This window comes from Lepisma saccharinum, chromosome 2, assembly GCF_977018435.1.
Source record: "Lepisma saccharinum chromosome 2, izLepSacc3.1, whole genome shotgun sequence".
In the NCBI taxonomy this organism is placed as follows: domain Eukaryota; kingdom Metazoa; phylum Arthropoda; class Insecta; order Zygentoma; family Lepismatidae; genus Lepisma; species Lepisma saccharinum.
In genome coordinates, this window is record NC_139230.1 from 211,430,035 (window position 1) to 211,445,271 (window position 15,237).

The 15,237-nt window shown below is 39.1% G+C and overlaps 1 protein-coding gene across 3 annotated transcripts in view; it reads right to left on the bottom strand.

The window, feature by feature from the left end:
- Nucleotides 1-14,877, bottom strand: part of LOC145981146 (MAM and LDL-receptor class A domain-containing protein 1-like) — a 79,159-nt gene extending 64,282 nt beyond the window's left edge. For 2 of the 3 annotated variants that reach the window (XM_083114286.1, XM_083114275.1), the window contains exon 1: nt 14,792-14,877. The gene's annotated coding sequence lies outside the window, so the exon portion shown is untranslated. The remainder of the gene's footprint in view (nt 1-14,791) is intronic. The other variant, XM_083114281.1, reaches the window with a different exon arrangement.
- Between the last annotated feature and the right edge of the window lie 360 nt (nt 14,878-15,237).

Here is a 15,237-nt window from a genome sequence, read left to right on the forward strand (position 1 = left end):
GTGGCTCAATATAAGCCCTACTGAGTATACTGAGTTTAGAGCGCCTAGCACAAATGAAGTCGGTTTTTCATTCGGCATCTGATGGATTGATTTGGTATATCTTACTTCCCTTTTCTTTCACTTTTGGCTAATCTCGAAAATGAGGATAAGTGAAGGTATGATGAAATTGATGAATGGACACTCACAAAGAACACCTATGCCCAGACCGGGATTCGAACCCGAGACCCCTGTCGTCGTAGCGTCGTAACCATTCTTCCACTGAGGTCTGTACCCGTCATGCAATTTCATACAAATACAACAGCTTTCTAGCCTTCCAAGGTATCTCATTGCAGAAACAATTTTATCTGAACGACTAAATTTATGTCAGTTGAGATGGTCAGACAATTTGTGACGAAAGAAGTAATACCTTTCTGGGGGTGAAGACAAGTCCTTCCCTCTTTCCACGTAATGCGCCCATGAAAAGGTATGAACATCAATCGCAATATGTGAGAACAACAATAAACAATACCTATCAAAAGAGAACTTTATCTATCGTCCTCTCAGGGTGTAAGGTTATAATTTTTTCTAGAGACACCCAAACGTCAACCTCGCCTCCATGTAGTTAGAACACGCCGGACAGAATTTTGCAGGTTAACGAGGTTCTGGCGTGTGGTCTAAGAACTAGTGTAAAACCCACCATGGAAGTTTGTGTTTTGTTGTCCACGTGTTTGTTGATTTGATTTGATTTCATTTGGTGTTTTAAGTACAATTTATGCACAGATAGGCTAATCGGGACTGGACTTACATGTTAAAGTTGGATCCGAACCACTATGGGCCTCCACAAGGTATCGAACCCGGGACCCTTTGATTACAAAGAAACGACGTTACACTACACCGTCGGGAAGGCCTGGAGCGCATTTTCAGTTGTTACTAAAGAAATAATGCCTCACTGCATGCGAAGCTCAAGTACCAGGTACGGATGGATATTTGCGGCAATTATCGAAACACGTAATATTTCAGTTTTCTTGTATTGAGCGCCGTTTTATGGAATTATAAGTAATAAAATTATCCTTAATAGAGGCCTCTGGGCATCCTCTTATTTCTTATGAGGATTCGTCACTGTGGATATTCATATATTCAATAACTCTATATTTATTATATGTATAAATATATAAATATAACAATAAAATATAATAAGCTATTTAAAAATAATTATTATATATATATACATATGTGTGTGGGGGGGGGAGATTGTAAAAACTGTTCGGCGGATTTGAGAACCTGCCTCTCCCCCACTCCAAAATAAGTTCCGACGTCCCTGAGTAGATGAAATTGAAACACAGAGGAACCCCCATCGTCTGGCCGAGAATCGAACACTCAACGTGCAGGAGTTAATCATAAAGAATTTTATCAGCCAGCAATTGCCACCTGATACACAGACGACGAAAATGTCTTGCTGAAAGATTCCATGTAAACATTGCTGGCGCTAGTCTATTGTTCGCTCGGTACGCATAATTCTTCGGTAAACAAATCTATTGTTTGGAACGTTCCAAGCGATCGAATACAAAGGGCAAATATTTATTTGTTATCAAGTAGGTAGACTGTGAGGCAGGACTACTTGATAAGAACCTCTGAGGGAGGAAGTGGCAGTTCAACTCTTGATCAAGAATCCCGTGAATGCAAGTCATTGGAAATGTTTTGAAAGCTCAAACGTATACCTTATTCATTCCAGCTCAGAAAATGTCATTATCTCCTGCAGATAACAATTTTGCACTAGACAACACTAAAATAACGATAGTTGGCTACAGAATTTCTATTTGGTTGATTTTTAACTAGTATAAGAGCCGCGGTAGCTCAGTTGGCAGCACGCTACGAAGAGAGAGGTCCCGGAGGTGGATGTTTGTGTTTGTCCAAAATGAGAAAACAGATAAATTAATAAAAATTGACACATGTGAAAATTGAGTAAAAGTTAATAACGGGGGATACTACCGATTAGGGGTATTCCATGAACACTAGACCGGCGAAGGATCTGATACCTCCTAGAACAGCGGAAAGGGGTCATTTTGGCCCCTCATTAGAAATGCATTTAAAATTCTAATTATTTTAGAATGGGAACATAATATTAATTTATATTATTTTCTGTGCTTTATGTATTATAATCAAAGTGTTCAGGTTGTTTGTGATACATTTTGATTACAAACAAAAATTATAATCATCAATATACTGAACACTCCAGAATACGCAACATTTTACCACTAGAAACTACTATTTGATGCCACATGTTCGGAGACGTCCTTCCCGGTCCAAGAACACTACCTACATGACGATATGTAAACTGTGACAAGTGGGAACATACTAAAGACAGGCTGACACAGGAACCGCAACCTAACCTTCATATTTCAGCACGCATAAATGAAACTTTACAGGGGCTAGGGGTATAACATGAAATTTCACAGAAATAAATTTATTTTGTAGATTTCAATATACCATCTTAAAAAGGACTAAGAATTATGAAAAGTCACAACATTTCGAGGAAGAAATAAGAAAAACGGGATAGTTATTAAAGAAACGGTGAAGGTAGGGGTCATTTTGACCCCTCCCGCCGTTCTAGTATTAAAAAAGTTGGTATATCATCTGGCTACATCGCGGAAGACCCGGGTTTGAATCCCGGGGCAGGAGATCTGGACCAGAATTCTTTCCAGTCATTTCCTTGTTTCTGCGCTGCTCTGAGGCCCACCCAGCCTCTTAAATAAGTACCTGAGGGAAACTCTGTGGGGTAAAGGCGGCCGTTCGTGATGCTCATCACATCTTAACAATGGCCGAGATCAAGAATATGTGGAGCACTATACCTCCACATCACCTCATGTTCATTGATTGATTTAGTTTATTTTACTTCGCGTTTTGTGCCTCTTGGCTAATTTGCGAAGATGGGGATGAGTGATGAAACGATGAAATTAATGAATGGACATTCACAAACAACCAAGCCCGAGCGGGATTCGAACCCGGGACCCTTGGCGTCGCAGCGCGATGTAGTAACAACTATAAAACAATCCTGCTGTGAACTCTACTTTAATTGCAAGTAGCTTCTGGCAGAAATATTTCCAAGTATCTTGTCATATCGGTGTGTTGGTTAAAGTCAGCTTTTCTATTTGTTCAAGGAGGAGTCTAGGGACGGATAGAGATACATTTTTTGCAACAAAATGATCACATTAAGCCTTTGTGAAATTTTTTTAGCTGGGTTTTGTAGAAAAGAGAGGTGTGTTAAGAGGAGTATGAACTTAAAATACTGCATGAATTACGTGTGTGTAAGAATTGAGTATAAAGTAATTGTTAAAGTAACTTATAATGACTTCTGAAGTAAACAGAAAAAGTACCAGAAGGCTGCTGGTCACTTATGTAATACCGCACAAGTATTTGAATTTTGGGAAAATTTGCAAAATCAGTTTCGAATGCACAAGGCGTCCAAGAATAAGTTTACGTACAAGACTTTTTGGAAATTGAAAGAAGTAATGCTAATGAAATTAATTTCCTTCTTAGGTTTATCTGCTTATTTCTTCTCATAAATTTATATCAATTTGCTTGTTAATTTCAATAATAAAATAAAAAAAGCCAGTAAAACTGATAAACAATAAAACCGTCTGGATAATTCACGCATTCCGGTATTTTGGTTATTCGGATATTTAGGATAACCCGAATATTTCTAATATTCGAATAATAGGAATATTCTGATATCAAAATATCCGATATCCTGATAATATTTTATCCGGATTTGGTCATCCCTACAGTGGAGTCGGCGTATCAGCCGGCTCGGGGACCGCCTTTATGGCAGTGACCCTCTGTTGCCGCGTTTATATACAAAAAAAATTGCCGCCTACTGCTTGGGCAAGAAGCGGCAACATTAAAATCCCTCCTCCCAGAAGCAGCCAGCAAGGAAACGGGATTTTGTCAAAATAACCGTCCTGCTCTGTGAATTGACACCGGTTCTAACGGCGACTTTACTGTAGTTCTCTGGGCTCGTTCTCGGTCTAGTCCGGAAATCGAGCGGAGACGAGACAGCATCCTGCCTGAACGGGGTGCTAACGACGGCCCCTCTGCTGCCAACTCTCCTGCGGGAAAGTGAAGCCCAGTCGCCGCTCGATGTGACAGATAAGGCCTTTCTCTTTCTCTGCATTGTCATCCCTTCGCGAACAACCTTGTTCCTGTTGTTCGGGGTTTCATGCAAATAATAAACTTTGTCCGCGCAACGGTCGGCGGGGCAGAACAGCGGCGTCCCCTGCCACTGGACCGTTCCGTTTCCTCCGCCTCTCTTCGGTTCCGGCGTTACTAAAACCGGAAGCGCTTGTCACTGTTCTGTTCGCTTTGGCGCGTAGCCGTGCAGAATTCGAAAATGAGATGCATGGGCAGTGCAAGTATCGCGCCAATTAGTGTAAAACCCGAAACTGTCGTCAATTCACTTCCCCGTTTCCGGCAAAGTCCGATCTCCCACATTTTTTTTATTTAAGACTTGGCCTTGTTTCTGTGCCAAACCTCCTCTCTCCCTCTCTCTCTTTCTTTTTCTTACACTCTCTCTCTCTCTCTCTCTTTCTTTTTCTTACTCTCTCTCTCTCTCTCGTACTCTCACTCTCTTACTCTCTCTCTCTCTTGCTCTGTCTCTCTTACTTTCTCTCTCTCTTTCTCTTACATTATCTCTATCTCTCTTTCTCTCTCTCTCTCTCTCTCTCTCTCTCTCTCTCTCTCTCTCTCTGTGTGTGTGTGTGTGTGTGTGTATGTGTCAGGGTTTGAAAAGTTACTTTTAAATGTAACTGAGTTACAGTTGAAGTTACTTGGTTCTAACAGTAACTGAGCTACAGTTAACTCATTTTATAAAGTATCTCATTTACAATACTGGTACTTGTAACGTAGCTGTCCGTTACTTTACAGTTACTTTCTGCTTGAAATATTATTGAAAACAAATTACACACAATCAGTGATAATTAATTGTAATAAAATAAATGCATGAAGACTTATATATGTTTTATTTATATCTCTGGTAAAAAATAAAGTCCTCATGTATTTCAATAAAGCATGGATGTTCTAAATTTAGCATGCAACGAAGTCTAGCTTCCTTGCTTTAGGCGATTCCATGAAAATCCTTCCAACTTGGCACCCAGAGAAGACATACAGTTGGAAACGGTGTTGCCAAATTTACCTCTTCCCCCACGTTACAAATTTTTAGTTAACAATTTAAGTGTTGTGAAGTAACTGTAAAAGTATCTGTTGATAACGTTACTTCAATTTGTTACAGTTACAGCTAGTTACTTTTATTTAAAAGTAGTTAGTTACAGTTAGAATTCATCCAAAAAGTAACTGTTACTTCGAAACACTGGTATATGTTTGTGCATGTACTGTATCCTTCACATGAAAAATATTTTATGAGGAGGGTCAGATTTCGGCCTAGGCCCAGTAAGCCCTGGGGCGCATGAGTTAAGGGCAGTAAAATTGCCCCGTCAAAGTGCGATCTGGATACGATTCAGTGAAAATCACTAAAGCAAATTATAACCTCGGGTTATGGTTGAATGGTTCTCCAGGCCCTTCCACCGCCATGCATATATAGCCTAGTATCCATTTTAACTCTTACAAAAGTGTTGGAAAATATTGTGGCTCATGTTGATATGGCAAGATTCAAGGGAAAGATGCATTTCTCTTATTAATAATGTGATATATACACAATCCCCCCAGTTTCGGCACCCTGCACCCCCCCCCCCGGTTTTTCGAACCCAATCCCCGCCACCGGTTGTCAGGTTAGATTCTATAGGTTGACACACACTGCACAATTTTTCGGATCGCACTTTAGACTGTAGGTCCTGTTTCTATTAGCGTATCTGATTATAAAGTGAACTGAAAGCAAACAAAGAATATTATAGGAGAAATGCGAAAATATATTTCCTAAATATGTTTTATATTGATTGTCTCTCCCTTCCTTGAAACATGCTAATTTATCATTCTGCTAACGTGGCCTCATTTTCACGACTGCACTTTCTAATAAAGTCTCATAGAAAATATCTCAAGTGAAAACAATTCTATGTGGATTGCTGTTAATTATTCAACTACCTTAGAGTGAAACCAGTAAATGCTCATAATTTTAGTTCTATATCGAGGGAAAACGTCTAAAACTAGGCAACATTTCAAATACTTCCTGTTTACATCATGTTTTGAAGCGTGGTGAATTCATGTTCGATTTTTACATAAAATAGAGCATAATAAGCACTTGACGGCCAAAAGAGAGGAACTCTGTCACCTGTTGATAGGAGAAGCTGACATCAATAGGTGATCGAGTGCACTCTCCACTGTGCAACGCAAGTTGCAATAAATTATTCACTGCAAACCCAAGGCCTAGCTGAAGGCTGAGTAGGCATAATTGTTACTCTTGTAATACAAGAGTCCCGATCAATATTTCTATACATCTCATTTCCACTCTCACAGTACCTTCCCGTGTTGCATTCAGAAAACGTCTTTAGTTAACTACAAGGAAGATTGATTGATTGGTTTGCTTTATTTTAATTCGCTTGTTGTGCAACTTTGGCTAATTTGCGAAGATGGGGATGAGTGATCATATGATGAAATTGATGAATGGACACTCACAAACATCCATGCCCAGTCCGGGATTCAAACCCAGGACTCCTGGCGTCGTAGCGCGATTTGCTAACCACTCCGCCACGGGGGCCGGCAACTACAAGTAAGAGTTAACCCAATAAGGAGCACACTATATGGTTCGTACAAGCGTAGGGTTCACTTTGAACGCTTCGAAAACCTTATTACTTATCTTCCATCTTCATAAATAAAGCCGATTTCCATGGCGGAGTGGTTATGACTGCGCGCTACGACGCCAGAGGTCACAGGTTCGAATTCTGGCCTGGGCATGGACATCTGTGTGTCCCTTCATCGATTTCATCATATTACCAATCATCCTCATCTTCGCGATTAGCCAAAAGTGTCAGAAAAGCAAAGTGAAATAAACCAAGTCAATCAATCATTTCATAAAGAAAAGCAGAGGGGCTAGCATAGCATGCTACGACGCCAGACGTCCCGTGTTCGAATCTCGACCTGGGCATGGATGTTATTTGTGAGTGTCCCTTCATTTATTTCATCATACCATACTCATCCTCATCTTCGCGATTGGCCAAAAGTGGCATGAAAGCGAAGTAAAATTAACCAAATCAATCAACCACACAGAAAAATCAAAAGAGTCGATTGCACTTAAGAAATGGAATAGATAGTTTAAACTGAAGGAAATTATAATAATCTAATTTCAAAAATAGGAGAACATTTTTGGCATTGTCGTTATTGTACAGGATCCTGAACAATAAGGAACCAAAATATTTATATGATCAAACTGCCCCGTACAGGAAGGAAAAACAAATTAACCTTCGCCAAAAAAACACAATTCACGATTCCCACACACAGAACAACACTCTATGGAAATTCTTTCATAGTCACTGCAATAAAAGAATGGAATGACCTGCCCCCCACCACTGACCTCAGGGGAGCTCCACCCTGCAACACACAAAATAAACCTAAAGAAGCATCTACTGTCCAAACAATAGTGTCTGGATTTGTCTTTTCTGTAATGAACGGGAATGAGGTATTGGTTTTAGTTTTTTCTCTGTAATAATTGTATTCTGATTGTGGTTAAAGATTTAACTCTGTACCTTCAGTACATTAATTGTTTACATTATAAATATACATGTTTTATTGATGTTTTATTTTTATTTTTCATCTGCAATAGTGATTTTCATGAAGTGTAAAGTGTCAATTGCATAATGTTTTTTTTTTTTAAGGGTTTGTTGTAAGAACGGCCCGCGAGGCCGAAACACGCCCTTTCAATAAAGACGATATTATTATTATTATTATTATGTGCAAGTATACTGTACAGAAACAACAAACTGTGGCACTTTTAGTTTGTCTTTTCCAAAGGCGACAAGGAGTCAATTTGCCCCAGAAACCCAACGCCAAGGAGACCCGAACAAGCAACAAGAGCAAATGAAGAGTAAGAATTTTCTCTTTCATTTCGCTCGAAGTAGTCACGGACACTGCGGGCTTGTAATTAATACATTGACTTTCAATTGAATCGTTACAAGCCGGCAGTGTCCGTGACGTACAATAGCAAGTGACATCAAGTTTATACTTACTGCAGTTACTAATTACTTATTTACAGTTATTGTAAAAAAGTGATGATTAATGTGCATGGCAGGAGCATCGAAGAAGGGGACTGGATTTCAAGGACATCTACACAAATAGATAAAAATGTAATCTCCTCCCTCTACCATATGCATATTTGTACTGTGGGGAAGTGATTCGCTAATCAGATAAGGTCTTTGATTGTGTACTGGTAAAGTCGTCGCGTTCTAAGGGGTTCACGGGTTCGATACCCGGTGGAGGTTCGGATCTAGCTTTAAACTGGAAGTCCAGTCCCGCTTAACGTTTCTGTGCATAAAGTGGACTTTAAAACAAACACAAACAACCCAATCGAACCGGTTCGATCGCCGGCGGAGACACATTGTACAGTGAGTGGTTCGGATTCCACTTTTAACTGCAGGTGCAGTCTCGATTAGCGTACCTGAGCAAATGAGTGAACTCAAATCAAAGTGCTAGGAGTGCCGGGTTCGAATCCAGACCTTGGTATGGGTGTTCTTTGTGAGTGTCCCTTCATAATTTGCATCACATCATCACTCATCCTCATCGTCGCGATTAGACAGAAGTGGCAGAAAAGCATCCTTAATTAACAAATATATAAATACAAATCAAAACATTTTTTTAGCGATCGGACCGGGTTCGATTAGAAAATTTTGGTGTTGACAATTCTAGTATAGACCGTCTCGAAAGCCAAAATCATCGGCGATGAGACTCGATGTGCTGACCGGTGTCGTTGGAGAAGCGCACGTGGGAGGAGCGCACATTGTGATCTGCGCACAGAGAGAAAAATATCGTGGGTGAAGCTCACATTCAAATGTTCAACTTTCTTTCCTTGCAGGTGAATGCGCAATGGAAGTTATTACCAGAGCCAAGGGTAAACCTTGTCTCTTACTGGACGGACATCAGTATCGTGTTGGCCGTAAGACTGAAAATGTTATCTACTGGAGATGTGTAAAGGAACGCCGGCTGAAGTGCAAGGAATCACTAAAGACAACATTGAACAACGACGTTTTGGAAAGAAAACCTCATCAGTGTGTTCCGAATGTTGCAGAGTTGAAAGTTCTTAAAACGATGTCTGTATGCAGGAAAAGAGCAAGGGAGGAACTGTCTACGCCAGTGAACGTCGTCTAGAAACAAGAATTTGGGAAACTGACGAATAGAGGTTATGAACTAGTTACTGAAATTCCAAAATATGATGACGTAAAACCTCTTTGTGTGAAATACGTAGGAAAACACTGGGAACAACCCAAAATCCGTTTGGTCGTTCCGAAATCTCCTTGGATGAAAATGTGTTGAGACTTTTCGATGAGACGAGCTTCCTTATGCTTGAATGTTAAAGCAGACTTTGAGATGGCAGTAATAGAAGCAATAAGAGAAGTGTCTCCTCAAGGATCAGTATCAGGTTTTAATTACCATTTTAATCAATGCCTTTGGCGTCATATACAAAACATAGGTCTAGCCACAACATATAAGGAAAATGAAGATATTAGGAAAATATGTCGTATGTGCGCAGCTTTAGCCTTGATACCACCTGAAAAAATTGACGAATCGTTGATATGCATCATGCAGATCACTCCCCAGAATGAAAAGCTGATGCAGTTTCTTGACTATTTCGTACATCAATGGCTGGGCAATGCTTCTTTGCCGAAAACCATGTGGAATGTTTATACAGGCTGTTTCCGGGCTGATGATACAAACTTTCAGGGATGATGGAGAAGGGCACATGTATCAATTTGAGATAAGAAACCCTGGTCCGGAAACGACTTAGTAGAAAGTTATAAGCGAAAATCGGTGAATGAAGATGTAATACCTTTATTACCTGCACAAGTTTCACAAGCTACTACATTCACAACAGTTATTCAAAATGGCGTCTCCCAGCTTTGCTGCAGGCATGCCATCGTCTGGCCTACCCGTTGGAACAACCCCGGGGTCGTTCGAACAATGTCTCAGGCAGCGAGAATTCTTGCCAGGAGATCCTCTCCAGTCTACCACAGGTGTCTTGTACACAAGACTTTTCACATGACCCCACAAGAATAAATCAAGTGGGGTCAGATCAGGTGACCGAGCTGGCTACGGAACAGCTTGTGAAACTTGTGCAGGTAATAAAAGTATTACATCTTCATACACTGATATTCGCTTATAACTTTCGACTAAGTCGTTTCCGGACTAGGGTTCCTTATCTCAAATTGATACATGTGCCCTTCTCCATCATCCCTGAAAGTTTGTATCGTCAGCCCGGAAACACCCTGTAGACAAAGACACAGGACAAACATCCCTGTGGAAGGTTGGAATAACAAGTTAAATAGGATGGTGGGAATACATAAACCAAATGTTTATTTCCTCATTCAGAAACTGATGGAAGACGCTGAGGAGATGAGCGCCAAAATTATTGCAAAAGACCTAGGCATTCCAGGTCGCAAGAGAAGGAAACAGTATATTGAAACCGACAAGCGTATAAAAACAATTTTAGACAAATATGTTGCAACTGAAGATTTATTTCGTTGCCTCAATTCTCTGTCGTACGTTGCAAAGTTTGATTGAAGATCGCTCTGAAAAGTTGACGAAGCTGTAAGAGAAGCTGCTGATAGATGAACCTCTAAACTACCTTCGTGTATTAATCTACACGTTGTCCAGTCCCAAGTCTGGAAAGAAAAGTGCGAGAGAAGATTCTTATTGATAATCATACTGTGCGCTAATCCCACTAACACCTGAGATCCTATGCGCTATTCCCACGAAATCTTGCTGTGCGCTGATCCCACGTGCACTCCTCCCTCGTAATCCGCTGACCAGTCGGCACCCAATGAAACGTTTCTTGGTAGGCTTTGCTCTCAAAGAGATGCTGCCTCCCGGAAAATTAAAAAAAGAAAAGGAAAATTATTGCATTGGAGTTGTTACATAGAACAGTCTCAGTGTAAATGTAGGACTTTATAAAATACAAAATTGTAAGTTAATAATTGGTAATAACTAGAACTCGGAAGTTGATGACCAAGAAAATGTAAAAAAATAACCTGTGGAATGACATAAAAAATATTTTTAAATTACCTAAAATTGTAAAAAAATTATCTAAAATAATTGTTGCTCTTAAAATCAAAGCTTGTTTTTTTCATAAATTGCAGGAGTAGTTGAATAAATCGATAAAGCCATTATTTGGTGGTTCTAACTCCTGAAACAAACGGGGAAAAGCAATTAAGTGCTAATGTAGTTTTCTATTTTTACTTCAAAGTTACATAAAATACACCGCAAGGTTTTTCTATATAGGTAAGTCATATACCTCCTTTCAGAGTGGACCTTGCACGATACAGTAGTCGGTCAGCATCTGAAAACACATTTGTATTTCGCGTACATCAGATTACATATTTTTTCTACATTGTGACTAATTTTACTTTAAAACCACAGATTAAAATGATAATTAGGGAACCTCAAAGTAAACTTGACAGAAAGTATTTTAACTTTGGTGGAAGAAAACTAAATTTACCAGAATCAATAATTTCCTCCATTGCCAAACATTTCAGTTAAAAATAATCTTGCGCTTTTGCATTGAACATATTTTCTATTAATGGCGAACTTGCTGAAAAGACCATGTCAGGAAATTGAAATACGTATGTAAGTTACACCAGAAAATGCATTTAAACAGAGGAAGAAAAATGAAGAAAAATGCAACAAAAACATCAAAAAATACTGAAAAATGACCTCAAAACGAAAGAGGCCAAAAAATGCAAAACAAAAAATGCAAAATAGAAACAATGTTTTATTGTTCTAACTGAAGGGAAACGAACTGTTTTAAAGCATTGTTAAAGGCTCAGAAAAGAAGATCATTTTTCATCGCCGACGAGCTCTATGATAACTGTTTCGTTCAAGGACCTTTCTGGATCTCCACACCATCGTATACTCCACTGGGTATGTTATAATGCCATCTCGTTATGATATTCCTCTTATACGACTGAAGTATGAACCGATGTTATACAATCAAATACATCCAGCGACAGAGGAAAGGTAAATATTACAACAAACTTCAGTTAAAGGGTCAATATAACTTCCTTTCCAAGGTATAAAGTATTATCAATAACGCTTTTTAAATGTAAAACGGATATGATGAACTCTGTGGGTCACCGACATCCATGTCGTGTATGACGAACAAAGAAAAAAAGCTACGGGAACATAACCAGAAGTTTTATCTGATGTAAAACGAGACATCTAGATTCATATTACCGCTTCGAGGTTAAGCTGGCAAACACGAGTGAATACATCATCCTTGAAATGGGAGCCTTGTGCCATAAACGTAAGGCCCATAGATTAAATTGGAATTTTATTTGACCTATTTCATATCTCGTCGAAACTTTTATTTACGCTGAGAAATTGATGAGCAGCACATAAATATAATTTGAAAAAGCTTGTTCCCTTTATACAGAATACTCCAAAAGTCGTTCAACCCAATTTGATCGTTATTAACAGGAAATCTGCCAAAATTGGTCGCTTGTTTCTTTCTTTTTTTTTGCGCTAGAAGGACGTTGAGATATATTTGCTTGACAACCGTACACAGAAGCGTGTAGAAATTAAATAAAGACTTAAGTCCGAGAGCAATTATATTTCCTGTATTGCGGTTTTCAACCAACAGATATCGTGTGGTGTGGGTTTGGAGGAATGTTTGAATAGTGTTCTTCTAAGTAACATGGAAGACTCTGAATATATTCTAGATTGGTATCACTCGCAGCTTAGAAAGGGCCTCCTGTGCGCAGTGGTAGCGTCATTGCCTTGTAATCAAGGGGTCCCGGGTTCGAACCCGGTTGAGGCACATAGTGATTCGGATCCCATTTCAAACTGTAGGTCCAGTCCCGATTAGCCTTACTGTGCATAAAGTGGACTTAAAATACGAAATGAATCAATCAATCGTAGTTTAAAAGTATTTTCACTGGATTATGAAGGATAATATATTCATATATATTGTGAATGTTTCTGCATCAATTTAATCGAATCAGTGTTCATCTTAATCGTCGTGATTGCCGGCTACGACACCAGCTGTTCCTGGGATGGGTGTTCTTTGCTATTTTCATCAATTTCATCATATCATCACTCATCGTCATGTTCTGGATTAGCCAAAAGTGGCAGAAAAGCAAAGTAAAATAAACAAAATCAATCAATAATCGTCACGATTAGCCACAAGGTAGCAGAAATACGACAGATAAGAAAAATAACAAATAACTGAGAATTTAGTACAATCTGAAATAAAAATATGTGCTTCAAAAGCTGTAGAATATGCAAAAGGAACATAAATTAATGTTTTGTGGGACATTGAGGGAACAGATTTTAGAATGATATTCTTATCATCATCTTTCAGAGGAAAAGAAAGGCAACAAACAAACATATGAACAAAATGTGCTTGGTCAAAAGTTTGTTTTAACTCCATTTGATGTTCAAATAAGCTAATCGGGACTGTTAAAGTGGGATCCGAAACCTTGTGCGGGTACAATGTGGCTCTACCAGTAAGTGAACACGGAATTACTTAATTACAATTTGGTAGTATGCGAGTTGTTTATAGGGAGGATAAGAGAAAGTATAGCTACTCTAAAGATATTTTTCTCCCTGTCAATCATTGCATAAACCTTTTCTTGAAGTGACTATGTAGCGAGAGTGTACTTAGTTAAAAAAGAATCTAAATAGGCGAACTACTATAAAATATTTCGGATTATGGTTCATGGGGAATATAAAAATGCCACACTGTGCAAAGAACAGTGAAAATTAACTCTCGTAAATGTAACAGAAGTGAGAGAAAGGTATAGTAAAAGTATATTTATAGAAGACAATCTACATCTCTTGGTACCTTGCACTCATTTCATCAATCTTGATACTTTGACAAGGATACAGATATAAGCAATGGCGGCGATTGGGTACCAAAATTGGGGAGGCAAGGAAAGTTTACCTTCTCTTGGTAGACAGGGCTTAGCATTAAGAGGCCATAGTGAAAAAAGTGGCAAAATTTGGGGTTGGAGGGCAATTGCCTCCTAATCGCCGCCACTGGACAAAAGTGTCAATCAAGCTTAATAGTTATTAAAAGGATAAATTCAGATTTTCTTAAATAGCTATTAACTGTGAGTGCTTCTTTTAAGTTCACTTTATGCACAGATGGGCAAATCGGGACTGAACCCACAGTTTAGAGTGGGATCAGAACCATTATGTACCTCCATTAATATCGAATCCGGGACCCCTTGATTACAAATAGCTATTAACTAAAACCAACGATATTCAATTATATATTGTGTTTTTTTACACATGAAAGGAACACATATGTAAATTATCACTTTGGATTCGACCACAAGTATTTGGAACATGTATACGTACATTGCATGCATATTCAATGTAACATAATGAGGAGTACAGTTGTTATCAATTTTCAATATATTAATGTTATTAGTGAATTTAAAATTTTGTACAAATTTAAAATTGTCACTTGGTACTCCTTGTCGCACCACCAGAGATGCACGTGAGCTAGATAAATAATAGAAGAGATGTCGCACTAAAAATACATTATTTCATATAATTTTGTGATGCATTCACTGGCGCGTTTCTGTCAAAGAATAACATATACCACCCAGTCGATTATTAGCCGGCAACGCAAACACGGCAGCCTGGATCTGGTACTTACCTCCCGGATATTGACCACTCGCTGTCAACTTCCGTCACAGAGCCATTTCGGGGGACGACTGACATGTGGAGAGAGCGGCATCCCCGCCACACATTCACATATTGCGCCCGAATGGATGACACGAGCCACGTGACCTGCGTGACACAAGTGGCGCCGGAACCTGGTCGATTGTTGGAAAACATGGAAACAACCACTCCGCTTTTTTAATTTAGTAATTTCCAGGTGCTCAGAAGTAATGGACTCTCAAGTAACAGTAGGTTTTTACCGTTACTTTCTAAAGCAAGTAACTAACTGTAAGTCTACTTTACTTTGCAGTGACTGCAGTTCTTTTGTCTACTTTGATAATTACTTATTGTTTCTGCAAGAAGATGATGATGATTACCATCATTATCATCCTTATTATTATGCTCCGTTACTTTGTTCTTATACGATCAGCCGTTTGATGC